This window comes from Mus musculus, chromosome 15 (assembly GCF_000001635.26).
Source record: "Mus musculus strain C57BL/6J chromosome 15, GRCm38.p6 C57BL/6J".
Taxonomy (NCBI): domain Eukaryota; kingdom Metazoa; phylum Chordata; class Mammalia; order Rodentia; family Muridae; genus Mus; species Mus musculus.
In genome coordinates, this window is record NC_000081.6 from 41,256,319 (window position 1) to 41,281,700 (window position 25,382).

The 25,382-nt window shown below is 39.5% G+C and overlaps 1 long non-coding RNA gene across 2 annotated transcripts in view; it reads right to left on the reverse strand.

Annotated features, from left to right (window-relative positions):
• Window positions 1-569: 569 nt before the first annotated feature.
• Window positions 570-25,382, reverse strand: part of Gm33557 — a 43,374-nt gene continuing 18,561 nt past the window's right edge. For both annotated transcript variants that reach the window (XR_384067.1, XR_875321.1), the window contains 3 exons: window positions 8,707-8,824; window positions 7,474-7,518; window positions 570-700 (listed from right to left, as the gene is read on the reverse strand). This is a non-coding gene — a long non-coding RNA (predicted gene, 33557). The remainder of the gene's footprint in view (window positions 701-7,473; window positions 7,519-8,706; window positions 8,825-25,382) is intronic.

The following is a 25,382-nucleotide window of genomic DNA, read 5'->3' on the forward strand; positions in this document are numbered from 1 at the left end:
CTTCTTTTAATATATACCAGGAATCAAGGAAAATAACTGTAAGTTGTGAAGTAACTTGACAATGTGATGCTGCTCAAAATGTTTTTCAAAATATCATAAAATTCTTTTAAAAACTTAATATTAGTTTACGGAGAGAATGAAAAATAGGCCGCACAAGCTATTTCCAACCAGGTAGGCTAAAAATGTTGATGACTAGCTCATGGGTGAAGCACATTTAACATTTAAGTTAAAAACGAGGAAGCAAAATGTGTAGAGACATTATGCCACAGTGATCTTTCTGAGTGGAGTCCATCTTATAATACAGTTACTATTTCAGTACACAGGAAAAAACAAACACCCCCACAACAAACGAGCAAAGAAAAAAGAAGAGTAGAGGTGATTCAAAGGGATCGAGAACATGTTTTTAAATCAAAATTTTGTTCACATACAAAAATTATTTTCTTTTTTTTTAGGTGATACAGCTCACTAATGGCTCATATTATATCTAATTTATTTAAAAGAGAAAAAGTTACTTAAGGAGTTTCTATTTCAGTATTTTAATTGAAAGTAAAAAGAATACAGCCTAACTTAGTAAAGCAGGCATTGGGCAGGCTGTGACCTGAAAGTTCCACCGCTGGACGGCCTTCTAAGCATGCTGTGGTTGTCTCTTCTTCTTCAATGATCAGATATTACATGAAGGAATTCCAATGTTTGGTGCAATCTATCAAGAAAGTCAGTGGGAATGAAATGTTATCATCTTGTGAAAAACTGTCTCAGGAGACATCAAACAGACATTGGAAGCTTCCTGGAACAGTGACCTTGAAACCCATATGATGAAGAATGTCTTAGAATGTCAAAAATTAAACTTTGTTAGCAGCTAAATAAACACGATTTAGTAATTTCCAGGAGATAATGGTCTTGCCTTTGAAACAAAAAGCAAATGAGGGTGTGATAGAGATTTAAAACAATAAGGAGAGTCTATGATGCCAAGGTCAAGTTGTCATCAAATGTAATGCAGGGTCAATAGTTGGCCATCCCATATAAAATAATCGTTAGTAGCAATGTGTATTATAATCTAAAATGAAAGAAGAGTCTGAAGAAGGTCAAACAAGGTCTCAACAAGGCATCTAAGGAAATAGCAATCTGTTCTCACTGCTGGGTCTCTTCACTGCCTGCTCATTCTCACCTTGCCTGCTTGCACAGTACACGAAGCACTCAACCTTTTCCTTATGAGCATGCACCCTACCATCCCACTGGAGCCCATAAAGACATGTTTGTGGAAAGAGGTATGATCAATGAGATTATCTTTAGCTCACAGAGATGCCCACTGTAAACAGGACCTTGGAGCTACAGAAATGGAGAACCAATCAAGCACATGCACCAGGCCCCCCACTTTCCAAATCTGTGAGCCCCCAGAATACTGTGTGCCAGGAGATTTACTTTTACTTCAGTGTCTGTGGGAACTGTGTGTCTGCAATCTCTGCCATTTCCCACAGTTTGAAATAGTCCTCAGAAAATAAATACGAAAAAGAGGCTGGCATATTTCTGGGTCAATTTTGTCTTAGCTATGCTTTACTAAGATAAAATGCATCCATCAGTTCTGATCTCAAATCCAAATATTATGGTGGATCCTTTTAACACAGGCACTCTGGAGGATCGTGCATTCCAGGCTGGCCTAGGGGAAAAAAACAAAACTTTGTGCATACACACACACACACACACACACACACACACACACACACACACACACAAATACCCTGAGACTTGTCAAAGATAAATACTCACATGTAAACATATTTACACAAACTTACTTGCTTTAGTAAGTTGGATAGTGAGATTATTATATGCATGTTCATTTTTAAAGATAGCACAAAAAGGCACATTTTGAAACACTGAGACTGAGCCTAAAACAAATCCTCCATCTGTTTGCCCCTTTGAGCTTATGTTTTATCCATAGCTAAGAAATTTGTATTTAATAGCAAGATATGGAGTGGTTATAGGTGCAACAATTGGCAGCCTCTCCTTTCCAGATTTTTCAACTGCATTTATCCCTATTTATTCATCTCTCTTGTGTTCCCAAACCATGACAGGCATGACAATTATTATAGAGTTTAATTCTTATATAGTTTTTAATTGTCCCTGAAGATACAATAAACTTGTTCCAATTGTATTGAAAACTGGCATGTCGAGTAACTTTTCTGATCAATACATGATCACTGAGGAAGTAACCTAACGTCATTGAAATATCATTTGAATTGAGTTTTTGATATCCCTCCCCAGCACACATGTGTGCATACATCACCACCTCCCTGCTGCCATTACACATACAAAACTTTCTATTTTAATAGACCATGGGAAAATAATCTAAAGAGAAAATCTACTTGATTTGGGAGGACAAAAGACTCACCTTATCCTATGACAATGCTACCTATCTCATACTTACTCTCAAAACCTTGTTTAAAATTCACAGTGCAGAACTCAGTGAGCTTCTCCTTCTCTTTGGAGGAACCATTTCCACCACTCCTTGGAGGGGGTTCATTGCTTTCCTATGTACACTTTTTTCTATCATTTGTTTTTGAGATTGTTGCATAGTTACATCATACCCCACTTCCATTTCCTACCTCCAACTCCAGCCCTGTAGAAGTATATATTTTAATAAATTCTGGTGGAGTTGTGTTCTTCGATATCCACCCCAATATTCTGGGTTCCTGAATGAAAGACACACACACACAGCCTTTATATTTTGATATGCCTAAAACAGTTCAATTATTGGACTACTTCTAAACCACCACCACTAATCTACCTCCCTCTGATATTCTCAAGATATTATTTACTAAATCCTATATTCCATCTTGGCTGCTCTGGAACCAGTTCGGCAGCCCTCATGGGCCACTTTCCCCTGGCTCCTACGGGGCATCTATGTTCTCTGGCCCTGCCTTCTCAGGTAGGGCATCTCTCCTTCTCCTGGCATGATGGATCTCCTTCATCTTCTTTCCTTCCTCTCTGTCACTCACCTAGGAATCCTAAAATTCCTGCCTCTGGCTGCCCTGCCTAGCCATTGGCTATTGGCATCTTATTTACCAATCAGAACCAACTGAGGGCAGGGTCCCTGAGTGTGTTATGTTCAGATGTTCATGTGAGCAGTTTTGGGTACGCAAATTAACATAATACAAGCGGCTACACAATCCCACCCCTTTTATTCCTCTCTCTTTCAAACTCATGGCCTCATTTTTCACTAACTGTTGTTGCATGCTTATATGTATGAACATATGTATTCCTGAATAGAACCTCCCAGGTATGTACATTTTCAGGGATGATAATTTAGCATTGGCTAAATAAACTGCTGTGCTCTCCACTGGGGAAGATTATTTTTTCCTAAACTTTTGCTTAAGCTCTTATTTGTCTTCTTTCATTGAGAGGGTGAGAGCCAGGTAACAGAACATTTCCAAAGTCAGATTCCTCTATGACAATTCTTTTGTAAATTCTATTTTGTGAGGTGAACAAACAAATACTGTGAATTATATATTCATTCTTAGTGCTTTTATTAACTTGGTGTAGTGTAGTATGCAAAGTTGAGCCCTTCACAGGGTAACTGCAGATGCCACTGCTGTGAAGAGCCTTCATGATTTGTTTGGAAACACTTAACTGACTTAGATGAAATTTGGCATAGTGAGGACAGAGATGTGCTGCCTTCTAAAAAGTTGTGATTTGTTTTGGAAACAAATGTGAAGTCATTTTTCCTAACTGTAAGACCTAAATGAGTCTCTAAAAAATAATTTCCCTCACTATAGTATGTTTCTTTAAATTATTTTTCTATCCTCTGTGAAACTTTTCTTATAGATGAATCAAATATGGAAAATCTACCATTATTTCTCTCTCTCTCTCTCTCTCTCTCTCTCTCTCTCTCTCTCTCTCTCTCTCTCAATGTGTGTGTGTATAATTGTGAATTATAAGTCAAAATGACATTGACATTAAACTTCTTACCTTCTGATAGTTGCAATTATTGGACACTCTGACATTTTCATGAATATAATTTCTATACTCAAAAAAATCAAACAACAAATAGCAACAAAAGGTGTGTGTATAAATTACTTCTTTCCAGAAAAATTACATAGGGTTAAGAGCATTTGTGCAATCATGTGGACTGGACTTTGGACCTCCAGCAACCATATAACAAGCCAGGCATCCTGTATACACCTGTTACCACATCTTTGGGACACTGAGGCAGGAGGATTTCTGAGGCTTGCTGGATGGCAGGTGAGAAAGTACACACCTCATGTTCACAGGAACATCCTTCTCCAAAGGAGTGAAGGGAGAATAAAAGAGGTGAACACCTAACACCTTCTCTGCCTCCCCACATAGGCACATACACTTGCACACATACATGAACACATGTACACACTGTGATGGTTTGTATATCCTTGGACCAGGGAGTGGCACCATCTGAAGGTGTGGCATTGTTGGAATAGGTGTGACCTGATTGGAATGGGTGTGTCACTGTGGGTGTGGGTATAAGATCCTCACCCTAGTTGCCTGGAAGTCAGTCTTCCACTAGCAGTCTTTGGATGAAGACATAGAACTCTCAGCTCCTCCTGTGCCATGCCTGCCTGGTTACTGCCATGCTCCCAACTTGATGATAATGGACTGAACCTCTGAACCTGTAAGCCAGCCCCAATTAAATGTTGTTCTTTATAAGACTTGCCTTGGTCATGGTGTCTGTTCACAGCAGTAAATCCCTAACTAAGACAGAAGTTGGTACCAGGGACTGGGGTATTGCTGTGATAGGCCTGACTATGCTTTTATTTGAAAGAATGTGGATTTTGGAATTTTGGATTTGGGAAGCAGTGGAATGCTTTGAATGAGGCTTAATGGGTCATCCTAGTAGGAATATGGAAGACTTTGTTGCTGGGAGTGATTTGAACTGTATTGACCTGGCCCAAGAGATTTCAAAGGAGAAAAATTTCAGAATGTGGCATGAAGACTGTTTTTGTGGTATTTTGGTGAAGAATGTGGCTACTTTTTGCCCTTGTCTGAAAAGTCTGCCTGAGGCTAAGGTGAAGAGACTTGGATTAATTGCATTGACAAAAGAAGCTTCAAAAAGCCCAGCAGAGACTTTGTTCTCTGGTTAAGTCTTATGAAGAGAAGTTTGAACAAGCATAGCAAGCTTAGAAAGGCAAAATATAAAATATATGGTTCAAGTATTAAAGGCATACCAGGAAGTGAAATGGAGCAAAATCCTGTGTTCTAGGGGATAACAGATTAAGGGAGTGGGACCTTGGGGCAAGACCCTACCCAGCTGAATTTAGAACCAGGCATGGTGGTACACACCTTTAATCCCATGAGACAGGCATGCTGATCTCTGCATTCAAGGTCAATCTACAGAGCAAGAACAAGGATAGCCAAGCTTAGGCAGTGAAGGATTTAGAAAACAAAAAGCTAGTGATAATGTAATAGTACAAGGGGATCATGTTCTAGTTCCTCTAAGCAGCAGAACTCGGCAGTTTCAGCCATTGTGGCTCTGGCTATAGAGTTAAGAATGGAAGGAACTACTGGGAAAATTTATGCTGGTTAGCTGGAGCTAAGGAATTAGCAGTAATTAAGAAGAGACCAGCATCACAGAGGTGAAATCTTCTGGAAATTGTTTTCTGGGAGCACAAAGAAGCTGTGTTCAGAGATACCCAAGGTTGTACCTCATGCTGCGGCTGGACTTGGTAATGTGTAAGAGTCACTCAGGTGGTACTGCTTGTGAAGGAATGAAGGGATCATGGAGAGAAGCTGAGGCTTAGCACTGTGAGAGGCCAGGGAAGGGCATTGGAGAAGGTGTAGTCTCAGCTGAAGTTGATGGTCTAGGACTGAAGGGGTCATGCAAAGGATTTGAGGCTTGGCACCCTGAAGAGAGCCTATGAGAGGCTATTGGTGAAGCCTAGTTGGAGTGGAACACCCCAGTGTATTGGAGATGTCAGAACCATGGGATGATCACCAAGAACAGCAGCTGTAGTGGAGTGGATCAACCTGAGCTTAGAGTGCTACAGAGGGCAGAGCTGGAAAAGTGATGCCAGCCCTTAGGAGGAGTCCAAAAGATCAAGTGGAATCCCAGACACTGAAACAAGAAGCTGTAACATTGAAATTGCCTTGGAGACTCAAAGATGTTAAAGATGCCAGAGCCATGGGATACATGCTGAGGAAAGCTGCTAACAGGGAGTGGAACAAACCCAGGAGAAAGCAGTTTGTTTCAGTCAACAAAGATGAAAAAGGAGTGGAGAACTGAAGACCGCTTTGACATCAGCCACGGAGATGCAGAGTTTGGAGTTTGCCCAGCTGGTTTCCTGCCTTGCTTTGGGGATTACAGTTAATTAAGTTGAATGAACCTCAGAAGTGTCTGTTCACAGCAGTAAAACCCTAACTAAGACACACACACACACACACACACACACACACGGAAACCTTAAAAGCAGTAATAAAAAGGAAATGGCAGGTAACATTTCAGCCTGGGATGGGCACTATTTGTACCTGTTTATGGCTGGCAATTGCAAAATTATGTGAAATCAGTATAGCTAAACCAACACAACTGCCTTTATTACTATATGTATTCTCACACTCTATTATCAATATACAATAAGCAATATTAGCCAATTCTCTGTGCATTATGTTTGCTATATTCAGCTGATTCTCCAATTACCCTAAACGGAACTATCCCCATTTGTAGCCCCAATTCCTGAAAAGGAAAACACCTATAAGAATGCATACGAAATTTGACTAGAGGGACACAGCTCATAAATAATGAACTGTAGTTCCATTAAGGTTCTCTGAATCGAGCTATGCCATAGGGTCACAGTAAAAGCAAATAAAGAACATAGTCACATTAGGGACAATAATCATCTCTTTAAATGTCTCTGCTTCTTCGAAGGAAAGAATAACACTGAAGCACTACCTGACGAGTTCTGGCAGAGGGTGCCTGTTCCCTTACCTGCTGGCCTGGCTGCATTAGATATCTCTAATAAACAGGTATAACAGCTCCCTTCCTTCAGTTATACACTGGCTTGTAAAGAGGGATTAGAAATGGCTTGCCCATCTTCCATTTGCTTTTCCAATAGCAGGTTCATCTTAAATGTGAAGCTTTAAAGTCTGGGAAGTAGTAAGAGCCTTTGTAGAGAAGAGTTAGCACGAAAGGGTCTTTCTAATTTAGCAGAGCTGTGCACATCAACTGAAAAGAAATTCTAGGAAGGCAGAGCTATGGAGAACCCATCCCAGTGCTCAGCGATGCCCTTGCTGATGAGCTGGGACTAAGGTGATGGCCAATGAAATTGAGAAACAGCAGCCATGAAAGATACATCAGGGACAGACCTCAAAGCCTAAGCATAGAGAACAAATAGGCGTGAAGCAACAGAAGTTCTGCTTCCAGGTGATTCATCTGTATTTGCAAGCATTCACTTTGGCTTCTGTGGACACAAATGGGGTTAGGATGGAATGAAAATGATCTTGTCATATACTTACATAATATTCTGTTCATGGTTCTGCTGAAGTGAATTGAGTCTTGGCCTGCCAGGAAAGGAAAACAAGCAAAAAAAGTAAAACCACAGAGAAAGAAAGGGTGTCTGCTTTAAGGAAGCCCAGAAAGTATGCTAGGCCATGGTCACCTTGCCTTTGAACCGGTCCTCACCATCTCTCCTGACCCCCTCATTAAGGAATTTGATAAAATACTAGATACCATTTTCATTTTGTATTTGTATATGCCTGGCACACTTTTGTTGTTAATTTTAAATAAATCTTACTTATTTAAGAAATAAGTAATAATTCCCCTCACTATAGTGTGCTTTCTAAAATTATTTTTCTGTTGTCTCTCTGTGTGTAGATAAGTGAGTGTCTATGTATATAGAGAAGCTAGAAAAAAAAATCACCATGTATCCTGGTCTATCATTCACTGCCTTATTCTTTTGAGATGTGGTCTCCCACTGAACCTGGAGCTCAATGAGTTTGTTGTTTTGTGTTGTTTTGTTTGTTTTGTTTTCCCTAGGATAACCCTGTGATCCTCTTGTCTTCTTTGCCTACACTTTCCCCAACAGTAGGTTTGCATGTGCATAGCCACAGCCAGCATTTATTTATTAGCTGGTTGCTGAGGGTCCAAAGTCAGGCCTCCATGCTTGTGCAGCAAAGGTTCTGCTTCACGATCTCCCATCATATAAATAAAATCTTAAAACGTAGTACTTTTTTCAAATTTTGAGGATTGTGTATTCTATAGTCTGTTCTGTCCTTGAACACTATATAGCTGAGGATGATCCTGAAATCCTAATTCTCCTGCCTTTACCTTCCAGTGCTGGGATTGTGAGCATGTACCATCATAAGGGGTTTCTGCAGTGCTGGGGGTCAAAATGACAGCTAGTCAGTGCTAAGCAATAACTCTACTGACTCAGTTATGGGGAGATTGTTTGTGGTGGGCAGTGACTTGGCATCTATTTGTCGTGGACAAGAAAAATGTCACAATTTGAAAAGGGGCAATAAAAGAATGGTGTGCTTGATTGCACATCATTAATTATAGTCTAGATAAGGAAAATAAACTCAGATATTTCACCTTCTGTTTGTTTTTCAGCTTGCAGAAAGAATCTTGGTGACTCTATGTGTTATATCTATAACAGGGTCACAATGTGGGACACAGAACTGAATCAATGAAGGAAAACATAGCTAAGTGGCTGATTGGCTCTTGATGAAGGCTGAATAGCTTTGCATTACCTTTCATCCATATCCACAGAGCTGCAGCTTTTTAAAATGCTCCTCTTCTCAAAGAACATTGGGTGCTTCGTTGTCAGTTTCCCTTCTAGCAAATTCTGCCCTCTTTTCTTTCTTAATCCTTTTTAAAATAAGGACAAGGAGTCATGGTTATTCATCTTACTCTCACCTTCTGTGAATCATCCTGGTGAAGTGTCTGTCCTTCACTAGATGATACAGCCTCACCTTCCCCACGGCCCAGGTGCCCCAGCTGCCTCAGCTGCACGCTCGAGGCTGAACCTGACCACTAACGGGCAGTGTGCTTCTGGGTATTCAAAATTCTTCCTGTGAGATGTTTCACTTGTTTTAAAACAAATGTGCTTTTAAATATGTACATTTCCTACATGCACACTGTTGACACCCTCAGGTATGTAGTTAGTGAGGTACAAACCTCAGCTTCTCTTCTTTTATGAAATAGTCTATAAGTTTTAAGGCAAAAAGAAAACACATTTTTACATAACCATATCTGTGTCATATATGTAATATGTTTATTAGTACATGTGTTGTATGTACATAACACCACAATCTGAATTTCTTTAATGACATTTTCAGGACATGTTAATCTCCCGCACTGTCTTTGTACTAAAAAGAGCTCTTTGTAGTTTTGTTGTTGTGTTGTTGTTGTGTTGTTGTTGTTGTGGTGGTGGTGGTGGTGGTGGTGGTTTCTTGTCCCCCTGACAGTTGTAATGCTACAGAAATTCCTTGTTTGCCTTTTCAGGTTCTCTCCCAAGATTGAGTAGCCTGAGGGTCTAACCCACTGGTTTTGCAGTGGGGAACACCATTGTGTCCCTAAAATATGAGCTGGCCTCTTCCTGTTGTTCTGTCCGTTAGAGCCATCACCATGATAGGCCCAGGCTTTGTCTATGTCTGTTCTCCTGTTAATTATAGCTTCTCAGGATAGACCCAGACACACAATATCCTCTTCTATACCTTACACTGACAGTGACAGGGGAATGAGGAAACTACAACTCTCCATGCAGCTGGATAAATAAGAGTACTTGGAGTCTACTTTCAATAGACTTCCCCTACAGCTACCATAAGCTAATTAATTTATCAGGATCACTTTTCAAGGTATTGTCTTCTTTTATTGTTTATTTACCAGTTTTGTTGTTGTTGTTGTTTGGTTTTTGGTTTTTGGTTTTTTGAGACAGGGTTTCTCTGTGTAGCTCTGGCTGTTCTGGAACTCACTTTGTAGACCATGCTGAGCTTGAACTCAGAAATCTGCCTGCCTTTGCCTCCCAAGTGCTGGGATTAAAGGCATGCACCACCATGCCCGGCTATTTACCAGTTTTTGATTAACATATTAGCACTCACTAAACCAATGGCTTGATTCACTTACTAGTCTCTATCCTGTCTATTTCTAGTTTTTTTTATATGTTTGTGAAATTTTTTAACTGCCTTGCACAATTTTATGAGCCAGAAATATACAAAATTGTACCACAAAGTAGTAATGATGGGTGAGAAAATAGTCATTATATGGTGGTTTGAATATGTTTGGCCTATGGGAGTAGCATTATTAGGATATAGAACCTTATTAGAGGAGATGTAGCCTTGTTAGAAGAAATATGTCATTGTGGAGGTAGGGCTTTGAGGTCTCGTATATATCTATAGCTCTATCAATTTATCTATCTATCTGTATTGCTCATGTCTGGCTACTGTGATCTAGAGGCTCCTTATGACTGCCTTCAGATCAAGACGTAGAAATGTCTGCTCTTCTAGTACCATGACTGCCTGGACACTGTCATGCTTCCCATGATGATAATGGATAGAACCTCTGAAACTGTAAGCCAGCCCCAGCTAAGTGTTTTCCTTTATAAGAGTTGCCATGATCATACTGTCATTCACAGCAATGAAACCCTAAGACACGTTGTTATGTTTTTAGATATGTTATGTCTCAGTTTAAGACAATAGGTTCTGCACTAGAAATTGTCTTTCTTTCTACAAAACACTCCTCAAAAGGATAAAAAGCCAGGGAGCAATTTAACCATGAAATGAAATAAGCAAGAATAGCAGTAAATGCTAGATTAGGGCCGAGAAAAGCAGCCTGTTTTGATTGAATAAGGCTTGCTCCGGAAACCCAGTAGAGACCCAGTAGGAAACTCTACAAGGGACAGAACAGTGAGCCACATTCCCAGAGACAGATGCCTGACACCACAGAGCCCCCAACTCCATAATTCTGTAACTATAAGTCACGCAGACAATTTCCCAAGCTTCTGTCATTCTGGATAGACTCCACCCCCACAATTACCTGACTATAGTCAGGTATACTCTTCCCCACAGTTACCTGACTATAGCCAGGTATACTCCTGCCCACAGTTACCTGATTAGAGCCAGATATGCTCCTCCTCACAGTTTCCTGGCAACAGCAAGGTAGCCCAGCCTACTATAAAAGGGGCTGCTTGGCCCCTCCTCTCTCTCTTTAAACTCTCACCTTTCTTACTCTCATCTCTAGCCCTCCTTCTCTCTCTCCCTTCCCCCCTCTCTCCAGGTAGCCATGGCTGGCCTCTCTCCCTCTTTCTACCTTCTCTCTTTCTCCCTGCCTTTCTACAATAAAGCTCTGAAACCATAGACTGCCTCTGCTCATCAAGGCCTGCTGTGCTTAAAGGATGGGATAGGCTTTCCCCTAAAAGGCTGCGTTTAACCTCCCACCAGAAGGACTTCTTGTGCTCCAGCCACAAACTGAACCAAGGACTCTCACCCACATGGGAACCACCCAGCACCACCTCTCTCCCTGCCCTCTCCTCCCTTTGGGCCACTCCTGGGGCCCCATTTTGTTCTCAGCTCTTCCACAGTATCCAGTGGTGTCTGGGATGACTGAGCCTGAGAACTTGTTATCTATCTCTGGCCTCTGTGAGGCCCAGAGACCTCAGACTGCCCCTTGTCCACCCCTGGAGAGGTGGGGTTCCATGGCTTCCCATAGCAAGACACCCACCGGGGCCTCGTGGAAAGGGTTTGGTAGTCCTCCCAAGTCTGCCAGCCCAGAGCACTGGAACTCTGGCAGGACATGGGTCTTCCCCCACACCTACTGCCCTGCAAAAAGTACTTGGAAAATAAACATTAGCAAGGAGTGTTGGATAATACACAAGGGAGGAAAGACGCTGATTTTAAAAGATGTTATAGGAAATATGTTGGCAAAAGGAATTCATAACCTATGCAGAGACTAACGGAGAGACTCTTTATCAAGAAGGGTAAATGGCAATACATTGGCCCAATTTAGTTAAATGATTTTTTTTTTAACACAAATAAAGTCTTCTAAAAGCTCAATAACCCATTTTCTTGGGTGGCTTTCCAATGGCTGTGTGTTAAATCGAAAAGGCTGAGGTGTGGTATCTGAGGCCTTATCTCAGTTTGGGAATGGAATGTATCATAAATGGTCAGGGAGACAAGCAGGACTGAAAGGAGAGAGTAGTTGAAGATATGAATGCTGTTGACCATTCACACACTTTTCATCTCTCACCTTCTTACACTGTAGATGAGTGGACATCCAACAATGACTGTAAGACTGAGAATTGTATTGAGCTAAAGAAGGAAAAAACGGCTTTTGGTCTTGTACTTTAAAGATAAAAAGAGAATAAAAAAAAAAGTTACATCCAAGATCATTGTCTTAGTTAGGTTTTCATTGCTGTGAAGAGACATCATAACCATGACAACTTTTATCAAAAAACAAAACAAAACATTTCATTGGGGCTGGCTTACAGTTTGAGAGGTCCAGTCCATTATTGTCATGGTGGGAAGCATGGCAAGGTGCAGACAGACTTGGAGCTGGAGGTGCCAAGAGTTCTACATCTTGATCTAAAGGCAGCCAGGAGGAGACTGGATCACATTGGCCTGACTTGAGCATATATATGAGACCTCAAGGCCCCATCTCTACAACAATACACTTCTTCTAACAAGGCCACACCTCCTCTAATAAGGTCACACCTCCTAATATGGAATTGCTACTTTCCACAGGCTAAGTATATTCAAACTACCACAATCATACAGAAGTTATAAAATATTATATTTCTACCCTTTAGTGGCAACCACTCTCTTACCAATTACACCCCATTTCTCTTTTGAAAAATTGTTTATTCCTTATGCTGCTCAATTATTGAACCTTAAATACTCCACAACAGCCTCAGTTACCTAGCTAATGCCACTTCTAATTCTAATTCAGAAAGAGCAAATAACCCAGAACTCATTACTGTTTCCCTCAGTTCCTCCTTTGAGTAATAAAACTTTATGAAAAACTTGTCCCTCCTCCTCAATGGCCAGCAGAATTCTTGTGGCGTATGCCTACTCAATATGAATTACTAGGCCATATTTTATGAAGTCATGACTTATTTATTATAGATAATCTGTATTGGAGCAGTGTTTTTAACATCTAACAATAGTATGATTTCAAAAATACAAGAACATATAATTCTAAGGTAAACATACAAACATGTACCATAGGTATATAATTCAGGATGGGAGTCTGACTTAGTGGTGGTAGTTCTTGTGAGTTTCTGACTGTGGTTCAAATATGATGAGTCAAGGAAAGCAAGCAAGCATGCAGGCAAGCAAGCATGCAAGCAAGCTACATGGGGGAAATCAAATGAGAAAAATGCAATGTTGTCAGAGGATTAGTTTAGTTACAAAACAGATGAATGTATTTTGTCATCATTTCTTCTACTGGACAAAAAATTAACTACATCTTTAATGAATGAAAAATTAACCTCTACCCCCAAGGAGTTTTAAAATAGCACACTCAATAAAGTGCAAACCCCAGAAGAACACTAAAAGAATACTTAATAATCTCTTCTGCTGCTGTGATGTTTCCAGTCATTTCTCTTATGAAGCAAATCACAGTGGGGACAGATGATCATCCAGTTCTTAGAAAAGTATTGAAAGAGGACTTTTCACTTATTTGTGATAGTCTCTATATAATCTAGAAAAATATCTGAGGAAGATGAGGAGAGTATTCAATGTGACAGAGTCCAAACCACTTTGCTGTTGGCATTCATAAAAATCCATGACATGATGGTTCATTACATCCTGGTAAAGCTGACAGGAGATAATCTGAACATATGTATGTAGTCAAGGTCCTCATGTGCTTTACTGCAGATAAATAAACACTTGAAGATAGTCTGGTTTGGAAGCAAAAGCTATATTGAATAAATATAAGGTGGATCTACTGGTATAGGCTTTTCATCCTTACATTTAACTGTTTGAGGCAAGAGGAGCAAAAGTTCAAGAACTGCTTTCACTACAAAATGACCTAACTAGACAAAATGTTTTTGTTAGAGATTCAAAATTACTGGGTATGAACAAAGAAGGACAGTACCTACTGAAAATAAGAAAAGACTTCTGGATATGAAAAAGAATGAGGCAGAGAATGGGGATGACTGCTAAGAAAATGAACCTCCTAGTTAAACAGGATGGCTGTATCCATGGCATCTCAACTCTCTGATGTGCATCATGACCTCTCAGGGAGGTGTGGCAAAGTAGATGGGAAAACATTCCACAAGGTCCCATTCCCAGATGAAGAGCTACAGGCAATCAATGACTGCCAACACAGTGAGAATCACTTTTATCTAGAGATGAGCATGCTTATAAGTTTATCAGTTATAAGTGTGAGCCCTAAATGCATGCAGATGCAAGCAAAATTAACTGGAATTAGGGGATTGTGTGCATGTGATTGTGTGTGTGTGTGTGTGTGTGTGTGTGTGTGTGTGTGTGTGTGTGTGAATAACTGTAATAGCTAAAGAATAGATCACAAATTCAAAAGAGGGTAGAGGGTTGGGACACAAGAGGAGCTGGAGGAGGGAGAAGTGGGAAGATATAAGTTTAGTGCTCATGTGTAAGATTTTCAAAAAACAAAATAAAATTGAAACAACTAAAAAAGATTCAAAGAAAACCTTAATAATTAACAGACTTGTTCAGGAATATAGAATACAGTTTCAAAGATATTAACAAAATTGTGAGACAAAAATATTGAAGTCTAACTTTGAGCCAAGAGAACATGTAAAGGAAGAAAGGAAGGGAGAAAGGGAAGGAGGAAGGGAGAGAGGAATGGAGGGAGAGGGAGAGAGAGAGAGAGGCACTAATGAGGCAATGATTAAATACTTTCCAGAGCTGAAGGGACATGTACATCTTTAAACTATCAATATGCAATGCATTCTACAAAATCAGGTTTCTGCTTCTGCATAGGATGTAGGAAGCTGTATGGAACATTGTTCCTTTCCACATGAAGATTCAAATGCCCATATTTTATTGAATTTATCCAAGAGCTGGAGTGACAGAACCAGCTGCCTGCTCCCTTTTAATGAGACTGACTATGAAATCTGTCTGATCTGTGACAGAGCAAAGCATGCAAAATCATTAACAGACCAGGCAAGTGGGTAAAAAGAGAGCATCCAGAGTTTTCAAATTTTGATGAAACTGAAACGCTGAATCTTGCAAAGCTTTTAGAAAACACCAACACCAGAGAGCAAAAAAAGGCCTCTACAGAACATCACTAGATACTCATTTCAAGATAAGGAGGGAATAGGAGGTCCAAGATTCATTTTCTTGCCATGGAAAGCAAATCAGATGCTCAAGGAAAACATCCCACCTTCCGGTCTCTGTCTGCCTCCCCCCCCCCCCCCCCAGCTAACCCTGTGGCACAGCTTTCCATACCCAAATCCCACCAGGAGAGATCTGTTCTCCCAGGATTGCTGTCACTCCTAAGTTCACAGGTGAGACCACCACTACTGCTCCAATAACTGGCCAAAGAGGGATCCACCAGGAGCCCACAGGGCACAGGAACAACAGAGCAGCCAGGGACAGAATCCTTCCAATTTGTATGCAAACCCAGGAGTTAACCCTGTGCCACAGCTCTCTGCACCCCATTACCATACAGAAAGAGCTGGTTTCCAGGAGGGTTGACACTCCTAAGATCACAAGCTCACAGGCACACAGGGAAAATAAGCTCCAGTCAAAGACAGCAAAAACAGCTAACACCAGAGATATTCAGATGGTAAGAGGCAAGTACAAGAACCTAAGCAACAGAAACAAAAGCTACTTGGCATCATCAGAACCCAGTTCTCCGAACACAGCAAGCCCTGGGTAACCCAACACACAGGAAAAGGAAGATTTTGATTTAAAATCACATCTCATGATGATGATGGAGAACATTAAGACTGACATAAATGACTCCTTTATAGGAATACAAGAGAACACAGGCAAACCGATAGAAGTCCTTAAAGAAGAAACATGTAAATCCCTTAAAGAGATACAGGAAAACACAATCAAACATGAGAAGGAATTGAACAAAACCATCCAGAATCTAAACATGGAAATAGAATCATCAAAGAAAACTTGAACGGAGACAACCATGGAGATAGAAAACCTAGGAAAGATATAAACAGTCATAGTTGCAAGCATCACCAACAGAATACAAGAGATAGAAGAGAGAATCTCAGGGGCAGAAGATACAATAGAAAACATTGACACAACAGTCAAAGAAAATGCAAAATACAAAAATCTCCTAACCCAAAACATCCAGGAAATCCAGGACATGATGAGAAGACTAAACCTAAGGATATTAGGTACAGAAGAGAGTGGAGATTCCCAATTTAAAGGGCCAGTAAAAATATTCAACAAAATTATAGGAGAAAATTTTCCTAACTTAAAGAAAGAGATGCCCAAGAACATACAAGAGGCCTACAGAACTCCAAATAGACTGGACCAGAAAAGAAATTCCTCCAGTCACATAATAATCAAAACACTAAATGTACAAAACAAAGAAAGAATATTAAAAGCAATAAAGGAAAATGGTTACATAACATATAAAGGTAGACCTATCAGAATTATATCAGACTTCTTACCAGAGACTATGAAGGTCAGAAGATCCTGGGCAGACCCTAAGAGAACACAAATGCTAGCCCAGGCTACTATACCCAGGAAAACTCTCAATTAACATAGAGAAACCAAGATATTCCATGATAAAACCAAATTTGCACAACATTTTTCCACAAACACAGCCCTACAAAGGATAATAGTTAGAAAACTCCAAAACAAGGAGGGAAACTACACCCTAGAAAAAGCAAGAAAGTAATCTTTCAACAAACTTAAGGAGATAGTCACACGAGCGTAATTCCACCTCTATCAACAAAAATAACAGGAAGCAACAATCACTTTTCCTTAATATTTCTTAACATCAATGGACTCGATTCCCCAATAAAACAACTAACAGACTGGATGCATAAAGTGGACCCAGTGTTTTGCTGCATACAGGAAATGTACCTCAAAGACAAGACAGACACTACCTCAGAGTAAAAGACTAGAAAAAATTTCCCAAGCAAATGGTCCCAAGAAACAAGCTTTCAACCAAAAGTTATCAAAAAAGACAAAATAAAAACCTACCAAGATGAACTCTCAATTCTTAACATACATGCGTCAAATGCAAGGGCACTCACATCTATAAAAGAAACTGTACTAAAGTTGAAAGCACACATTGCACCTCACATAATCCTAGTGGGAGTCTTCAATACTCTTATCAATGGAAAAATCATGGAAATATAAACAAAACAGAGACATGGTGAAAATAACAGAAGTTATGAACCAAATGGATTTAACAGATATCTATAAAACATTTCATCCTAAAACAAAAGAATATACCTTCTTCTCATTACCTTGTGGTATCAAGGAACTCCACATAAAACCAGAGACACTGAAACTTATCGAAGAGAGAGTGGGGAAAAGCCTCGAACACATGAGCACCGGAAAATTTCCTGTACAGAACACCAATGACTTATGCTCTAAGATCAACAATTGGGACCTCATAAAATTGAAAAACTTCTGTATGGCAAAGGACACTGTCAACACCACAAAACAGCAACCAACAAATAGGGAAAAGATCTTTACCAATCCTACATCTGATAGAGGTCTAATATCCAATATATACAAAGAACTCAAGAAGCTAGACTCCAGAGAACCAAATAACCCTATTAAAAATGGGGTACAGAGCTAAAGAATTCTCAACTGAGGAAACTCAAATGACTGAGAAGCACCTAAAGAAATGTTCAACATCCTTAGTCATCAGGGAAATGCAAATCAAAACTACCTTGAAATTCTACCTCACACCAATTGGAATGACTAAGACCAAAAACTCAAGTGAAAGCAGATGCCGGTGAGGATGTCGAGAAAGAGGAACACTCCTCCATTGCTGGTGGGATTGGAAGCTGGTACAACCACTCTGGTGTGAGATAGAATCTCTCGACTTGTATTTAGACCAGTAAAAGAAATACCAATTTTCTAAATACCTTACAAGTCAAGAGTAAATGTTGATATCTTCATCTTTGTGTAAGTTTAGCACAAGTGCCTGTATTTGTGTATTGTATAAGGAGATGCAACCTAAAATAGTAAAGAAAACCTACCAAGCATCAGATACTTCTAGGCAGGTGTAATTTAGTATCTGAATAGATCAGCTCCATACAGAAATATTTTTCTTTGAACAAAATTACTCTCAGAAAAATTGAAACAAATGAACAAAAATATCTTTCACTATTGGATTAACTTACAGTGAAATTTAATGTTCTCCCTCAAATTGGCAGAACTTGCGGTGTACATGGGAAATAACGATCTTGCTCTCAGGAACTCTGACAATGATGAATGTTGCATCTTTAAGCATGTGAGCCCTTACATGTGTGTGGCTGCACACAGCTTCCTGACTCTCCAGATGTCCAATAAAGCAATGACTTTGTATGCTTTTGTTCCTTTCATTTGATGATTCTGAAAAGACTTTTTGGATAGGGACATTGTACCAAACTGATACCAGGTAGTGGATTTCAAAGTGATGTCATCACTGCAGGGAAAGGCTGAGCACTCTCAAAATATGGCTTTCAGATAGATGCTCAAGGCTTCTACAGTCTTAGAACACACACAAAGGGAGCCTAATTAGCATGCCTGAGTTATAGATCTTGTAATCACCATGATTCACAGGTTAAATTAAAATTAAGAACAGCACACAATTGCTCAGCTGTTGAAAGAACACAGATGTAACAAACAGTGAGGAAGGAATAAAAACAGCAACTGAAAGAACAAACTGGATGGCTTAGGGATGGGCTTGGTTTTGTCTTTCTTTCTCCCACTCTTCCTTCATAGGCTCCTGGGTGTTCTCTCTTCCTTTTGCTATTATGTGAGTGACACCAACAGCTCTATTTCCCTTTTGAGGAAGTCTACAAAAGGAGTCTCTGAGAACTGCTAACTCATTTCTATCAGAGATGATTCATTTGACCCTTAATATTTCTCTACTGAATGTAGCCAAAGACACAAGGTTCCTTATTTTTATTTAGTCTCCTGGTAAGATATGATGTTCATTGTATATTTCAAATATTAATAAATACAGAAAAGAATAAAAGATAAATGCAGACAAATATTCTCCTTTCCATTTCCTCAGATGTCAGTAATAATGTAGGTCTGGAAAATCACTGTGGTACATTTAGGATTGAGTAAACAGGCATGCTTAAGGTCTTTGGATCAAATGAGACTAATGAAAAACAATGAGCTCCCAGCCCAGAGAAAGGCGACAAGGATTTTACTGTGTAATTTGTTGCATAACTTTTGAAGGATGATGAATTTACTTTGTCATTTTGTATAACAGAAGAGATGATATTTGGTCAAAATGAAATATTCTGGGGACTAAAAAGCACTTGCAGATTGCTTGGTTGCATATGTTAACTGACACACAATGGAATATGAAAGCTGTATATTCCATTCCTCAAGTTTGCTTCTCGGTATTCTCCAGAAAGTGCCTGGCTTGTGTCAATGTCACCTGCTCAGAGGTTCCTGGTGTGGTAAACATTAGGTAGCTGTTTTGATCCTTCTGTCCACACTTAGGTTCCTTGACAAACATTCCCAATCTCCCAAGAAAGGCTTAAGCTGTCCATGTGCCAAATCATGTGGTTCATCTGACTCCAACTGATACCTACTGAGGGCTCCTTCATGAAAAAGCCTGTAATTCATAGGCTGCCAAAACAAAATACTCATTAGCAAGGAGAAATTAAGCGTATATTTTGTTCAAGTTTCACACACTCAAACCAAAAATTACTCAGAATAAAGTGACTGTATAAAGCTTCAAAGAAGCATGTTAGCTGATTGACAGCTGCTTTGAGGATAGAATCAGAGCTATTCTGTGAGTACCTTTATGTGGGAAAATATTAGGTCATAAAACAGAATCATATTTAAATACAAATTTAGTGTGTATTCAATTGCACATTTAAATGAATTGATTTGCTTACTGGAAGAGAATAATTGAAATCAGGAATGAATCACACAATTCAACATTGGTTTGCTAGATACTAAGAAAGAAATAGAGAGAAACAGAGAGAGGAAGGAAGGAAGGCAGAAAGGAAGAGGGACAGAAGGAAGGAAGGAAGAAAAAAAAGAAAAGGAAATAAAATTAAAATGATCCCCCTTTATTTGCTCAATTAGATCCTACTTCAGATATTGTAGTGCTTCCAATTTGAAGCCTATTCTGGACATAAAGGCTTAAGTTTCCTCACAGAATTTCGTGTTCAGCAAATGCTTATGAGACATGTATACACATGATGTTATTTAAAAATAGGCTAGCTTTTCTAATTGAAGGTCTATGTATAGCTGCCACTTCTTCATTACTGTATAATCCCTTAAACTAGAGACTCCTGTGTTTCTAAAGCAATGGTGTCTATAGCTATCATTTGTATAGCTTACTGATGATAAATAGAAGAGGATGTATGAAACGCATACAACAAAGAAATACTGAGCACATAAACCTCAGGTGTGCTCCTTGAAGGTAAGCAGTCCATAGGCCAATGATCCATCAGGGCCATTCTTTGTGGCTCAAAGATTAAGATACTCTGCCTTAGATTATAAAAAAGTCTAGTCAACAAACAATCAGAAGGAATAATTATGTATAAATGACAGCTATTTCGTTTCTCTTTCCCCTTCCTTGTAGGCAAGCTGAGTTCAGTCAGGGCTAGCATAGGATTTTCACATTCTAGAATGAGACTCTAAGTACTGAAGTGATCAGAGAGGCCTCATGGGTCACAGGAAACCTTCATTCATTCGGAATTCCATTCACATCATAAGAGCCTAATGTTTTTGTTCAAATGCTGACTTACTTCACAGCTCAAATCCCACCAATATCATTCTTTGTCCCATTCCTCAAGGCCAGACAAGGTTAGAAATTGTCATTTCCTTTTTCTTACCTTAAGCTTTGGTATGACAACCCACAGAGAACTTAATAATCACCAGTTCCTGAAGCTAATAATTATGGATTTAAGATCTATAAAGTCATGCCAGTATAAGCAAGCAAAAAAAGCCCATTTTTATTAAAATTATATCTTTTTACTAAGAATAAGAACATCTAACATATGCTGTGGGAATATAAAATGAGACAGATGCTGATTTTAATTATGCTTAATTAAAAACTGTACATGTGCAACTATGACAAAGCAAAGCATATTTGGCTTCAACTCCTTTTTTTTTTCTTCTAAAAGCAGGTAGGATGAAATCCAACTTTTAAAGTATGAAATCACATAATTCCCAAAAAGTTGTACAGAAATAAAACTATTTAGGTGCCACTTTCAAATACACAATAAAATGTTCATAGGTTTTCCTTGCAAAGTAGTTGCAGAATTTGAATCCAGAGGTTTGAAGAGGCTTTTTTGAAGACCTTTCTCTTCAAAAAGTCTAGAAACATCATCTATGAGCAAGGCACATCTTTTATCTACACTGAAGGCTTAATTTGAGATAAAGTTATTTTAACAGCAGGAAGAAAAGCAGAAGAAAGAGGACAAATGTTTGACATAAAACACGTTGAAAATTATTATATTTCTTCAGAATATCCCAGACATCAACACTGTTACACTTTGGAGAAGAAAATAATACAATTAACTCATCTATCAGTCGTCAAACTTTTCATTCCCACACGCAAAAATATGTTCAAGAGTTTCAACCCAGTAGATTTATCATAGAAATATATGCAATGGACTGTCCATGCTGGGAACAGCCCTGTGCATAGATAGTAGTATGTGGCTGACTATTCTCTGTGCCTTTATAGAATTTGCTTACTCAAAGCCATCATGTTTGTCTATATATTGTGGCATCCTCTACTTGGCCTTGATTTTGCAGTGGTATACCTTTTTTTCATTTCTTACCAGTAACCCATGAGCTTGGACTTTGGCAATTAACACTGTAGTTGCTAGAAAGTATATCAGGTACTTTCTTTTTCTTCAATTTTTGTAAATCACCCCCTGGAAGTGTGAGTATAGACATGAAATAAAGACCCTGTAGGAAAGACCACTTCATCTACAAACTATAGCCTCTTAGAAGCATTCTTACAATCATTTAAGTCAAGGGAAACCCTAGAGATGGTCTCCTGGACAAGTAGGGGGGACATGGCAGTGCATGAATCAAGTGAAGTTCATGACTCTTCAGTTCCCACTATGGCTTTTCCTGAAGACCCCATGGTAAAGGAAGAAACACCTCCCCTGAGAACAGAGATGCCAATATTTGTCATTATTTATCTTAGATAAAACGAAGTAACCCAAGATGAGAATATGTGGAAGAACCACTGGAGTTGTGGCTTGTCTGCATCAGAAGAAACCTAGTCATAGTGTTTGGAAGATGGTAAAAAGGTGTGGAGAAAAATCCATGGTCTACTGGAATAATATGCAACTGTTGCCTTGTCTTTCCTCAATGTCTACCAAAAAGTGCATTCTGAATAGGCAGCATTCAACAAGAGTGGAGGATGACTTGGCCTGTGGATGACAACCAGACAACCATTCAGTTCCTAAACAAAGGCTTTAAGAGGATGCTGCCTGAAATGTAGGCTCTGAAAAGCTTCAGAGCTCAGATGTCATTGCTATAAGGCTACTGCTTCTTCTGAATTCCTAGTAGAGCCTAGTAGAGACCTACATACTGAGCCATCTTCTCACAACATAAAGTCTAATTCTGGAGAGATGTGGACTACACAGGCACCTCATTACTCTAAGTCAGGAGGGCGCCACAATTGTACCTTAAAGAAAATCACAGGTATTTCAGAGGAGGAACTACATTTACATCCCCTGCTCTTTACTGAAGCAAAGACTTATGGAACACCTGTGAATCAAATAATTTGCTCACATGGAATTCTTATTGAACATCATCTCAGACCAAAGTCTTTGTTACAGTCAAGGAGGAAGAAATGTGAGTTACATGACCATCTGACCTGAAAGCAGCGAGCCAAACACTGACCAGAAACTGTATTAATTCTAAGATGTCATCTGAGGTCCCTTGAGTGTTTGGGGTTTTCCTTGAGGGTATGGCACATATGTTAGATCAGTGATCAATACAAAGTTCTGAAGCTAAATATAAACTGCCCACAGCTTTCACTGGCAGAGAACTAAAGATGAACATAGAGTTGGGCCTATTACTGTGACTCCTAGGGAAACAAATATAGAACATAAAATATGTGTTACGTGTTACTACTTCCTGCTCTACAGACCTCTTTATGGGAGACTTTGGGAAGAGTCGGGAGATGGAGCATTCTTCTATCAGAACTAAATGTTCCTTAGACTTGGAGCCAGCGTTCTGTTTCCTCACACCAGCAAAGACCTCCTGCCACCAAGAGTGCCTGGGTTTCTGCCACAGAGTTATTTGTGCATCTCTAATGCTTTAAAATCCAGCTAGAACTCTAGGCTAGTGGTTACACCAACTGTAGAGACAAAATGAGCTCTAGCTCCATTTGGAGTTGAAAACAAGTTTACTCTTGTGGACAAACAACTTATATCTGCTGACATGTCGGCTAAGTGAGAGTGAACAGGAAAATGTGATGTAAAAACACATGACAAATTCAAGTAACTGCATTGAGACATTGGGATTCTTTGTAGCCAAGGGACCTCTGTGTTTTTATTTTATATTTTTATAAATTGCCTCACTAAACATATAGTCTCACTTCTAGATTATCTTATTTGGAAACAAGGATACTTTCAAAAGCAATCATTTAAATGAGGTCGTAATGGAATTGGATAAAACCATAATCTAATAAGCCTTGTATGAAGAGAGGACATGTAGACATGAAGACACAAGGGCAGAAATGAGATGAAAATACAGAAACAGCTGTAGAAGAACTGAAGCATACACTGTAGATACACTATAAGATAAAGCACACCCAGGAGTACTGGAATCTGGATAAGAAGTGCCATGCGCTCTGGTCGAGTCAGCTTGACAAGCCGAGAGGCTTGGAAGCTACTCAATGAGGCAGAAGAGTTTCACAGAAACTCACTCCTGGAGTCTGGCGTTCTCTCTAACCCATACATTAATTTTCCATTCCCACGTTAGTCTAGTGTATGGATCCATGTGCTCTCTCTTAGTATTATCCTATTATAAGTGCCTTTTAAGATTGAATTCTGACATAGCTAAAGCCAGTGTTCCAACAGTTCTAGAACATCCTTGAGCAAGACCTTGGGCTTGGAATTCAGTACTGCCCTATCACTTTGAGTAAAAGTTAGGTCACTGCCCTTCACAGGAATCTACCATCACCAAGGAAGAAAGAAGTTTCTGACTGTAGGAGAAACCAGAATAGATACTTAGAATTATAGCTGAGTTACACCCATATACAGGAATTTACAATGGTTTAGGAAGTAGATCTAGTAGGGCTGTGGTTTTAGAATATTGCATTATTCATGAGATGGTTAGCTAGAACGGAACTTCCTAGTTAGAACCATGACTTGGGTGTGAAAGCCCTTGCCCTAGGAGTAAAAAGATCTCATACCTGGCTTCTAAGACTATAGCTGACCTTCGATAGGGCTGACTTTGTCTCAGTTATTTTATTGCCCAGTTCCTGCCATTCTTTGCATTTTCATTCCTCTGTTCTGTGTAAGAGTCATTAAGCATCCGGTTACCTCATTTGTACCTTGTGGGTATGTCACCCAACTTCCTTATTGTCTTCTTCATAAAAAGTCTGATGTTCGATTTGACAAAATACATTCAGATCCAACACAACCTCTCCTGTGTGCATCTGTCTGTCAATTCATCCGACGTTTTGCCCACCCGCGACTAGAGACCCATTCCATGCAGACAAAGGGGCCCAGAGGGTCTGCGGCAAAGAAGGATCCCAGCCCCCCACCCCCATCTTAAGGTGGATCATAGGAATGGTATCCCTTTATTTTTGGATTTCTATGCTCAATTACTGCACAAGAATACATCTTTTTAAGCCATCCAGTATATAGTTATTTGTGACAATCACTCCAGGGAAACAATATACCAATTGAATCGAATGAATATGAATTTCAAGGTTATATGGTCAGTGTAACATACTAGTGTAAGGAATGGGCCATGAAGATGCTACTGCGTACAAGCTATCTGTTCTTGTATTTAAAAAGGCATATATGATATACCTAGCAGTATAAGAAAATCAATGCACTAATCTTTTACTAATTGATGATGGCAGCAAGTAGCTAAGGCTTCCACTCCCATGTCTAGTGTTGAACATCTAAAATGATTTCTACATGGTTCATCAGAGCATCCACTGCAGTAAGCAGACCAAAGGTGAATAAGTCTTAATGTCTTTTATGTCTTTCCCTGCTTCCGTTTTTTTTTTCTTTCATTTGTAAAATTTTCTAGGATCTCTTCTCAAGTTTAACTTACAAGAAGTGAGCAGTCCTTGCTACTAC